At 33.8% G+C, this 2,018-nt stretch overlaps 1 protein-coding gene across 4 annotated transcripts in view; it reads right to left on the bottom strand.

Annotated features, from left to right (window-relative positions):
• Positions 1-2,018, bottom strand: part of LOC106878173 (uncharacterized) — a 1,037,364-nt gene that overhangs the window by 586,206 nt on the left and 449,140 nt on the right. The window lies entirely within an intron of this gene.

Raw genomic sequence — 2,018 nt, 5'->3', positions numbered from 1 at the left:
TATATATATATACAGGTGCCCATCATGCACCTGCACCTTACAGGTGAGATGTCGCGCATACATTTAGTACTTTATTGTACATCGTCTCACCTATAAGTTATGGGTACTTGGTGGGTCGAAAGAATCATAGTGGTTCAGAATAAAGTCTCGTGAACTCCATTTTCTTTCTCTAGTACACAAAAGAATTCCTGAATGCTCAGCCACTTGCACGTTAATTTCACGAGCGGGCTGTTCCGTTGATCGGAATGACTGGAACCCTCATCGTCTTAACCGACGGAGAGCCACGACGATATATATATATATATATATATATATTATCTATATTATTATATATGTGTGTGTGTGCGCGCGCATGTGACACACATGCACTTATATATAGCTTAAAAGAGTCTATACACTTCTAGGCAGCATGTCTGAAGAATCGCCAAGCTGTGAAATGTAATCTTCAGCGCGAAATCAATGGTAACATTCTGACCAGTTATATGGCATAACCATACTGCTCAATGCAAAAGTATAATCACCTAATTTCTATTTTAGAGTGTATTCTATTTCTGAGGGACAACTAACCTATTACACACACACACACACACACACACACACACACACACACACACACACACACACACACACACACACACACACACACACACACACACACACACACACACACACACACACACACACACACACACACATACACACTTATAGAGATAGACTTGCGATGTCATTTACCTGTAAGATTTCAGCACACTGGAGAATTATATGAAGAGTGAAGCCATGTAAAGTATTCCTAATTACTTACACGTTAAATCAGCAATTTAATCTCGAAATCTCTCTTATCAGTCAGGTAAGTCGATTTACACGCTTTTAGTTCCAAGAATGCAAATGAGTGTCAACATATAGTCATTGCTTTACGAAACCACCCTGTATAAACATTTATTTTGCGGTCCTTTAAATATGTACAGAAAAAACAAAAAAAGCCAACACACGCATGAAGTAACATTACTTTTAATTGCACATGCATGAAGATATGTGTATACTCTTGTGTGTTTATGTGCAGCAATAAGTATACATGCATGACTAGTATTCGTATCTATATACATATGCATATGAGTGGATGTATGTTTACAAATATGCTTTTATTTCTTTATGAGATTGTGCATAGGAAAATATATAAATATATTGAAGAGACTATAACGTTTCCGAATGAATATATTTGTGTGCACTCATGAGTGTGTGTATATATATATATATATATATAATGCAGTGGCGGCGCTTTATTCAAGTGCATTAGTGGTTTAAAGGAAAATAGTTCCTCGCTGTTTAACTGTTTACCGAGACTTTATAGCCACAACACTTCAAAGCACAAGAAATCAATTGTCCCCCAAAAATCAATGCTCGGCATTCGATCTGTAAGCTCTAAAGGTATTAAGCTAGGTGCATTGGTGCTGGTCAACCAAAGTTTATTTTTAGAGCTCTCAAAGTACCGGCAACTTTTACTTTCATTTATTAAAGTTAGAAGTGTGGGTTTGTACTGAATCCAGTTCTTGAAAGAAGCAGGAAAGAAAAAGAGAGAAAAAAAAAACAAAACAAACAAGTACCACTACACAGGTATATGCAAAAGAAACACAGACAAGTATATATAATGTGTGTATATGCATATATATGGTATAAAAAAATATATACACACACACACACACACATGTATATATACATACACACACACACACATGTATATATACATACACACACACACATATACTATGCACGCACATAAATACACACATAGAGAATGAATGTATATATATATTAATTTATATATATAAGGGCATTACTATACATGAATGCCCTTATATAAATAAATTAATAAATATATTTATAGGGAATAAACGATGGGGTTTTCCCTTATGAGTTTTTTTTCACGCTAACTACTTGATAAATTCTTACAAATAATTTATCCTATTATTAAATATTATATATATATATATATATATATATATATATATATATATATATAT

This window comes from Octopus bimaculoides, chromosome 8, assembly GCF_001194135.2.
Source record: "Octopus bimaculoides isolate UCB-OBI-ISO-001 chromosome 8, ASM119413v2, whole genome shotgun sequence".
Lineage (NCBI taxonomy): Eukaryota > Metazoa > Mollusca > Cephalopoda > Octopoda > Octopodidae > Octopus > Octopus bimaculoides.
This window is presented reverse-complemented; position numbering and strand designations above follow the sequence as displayed.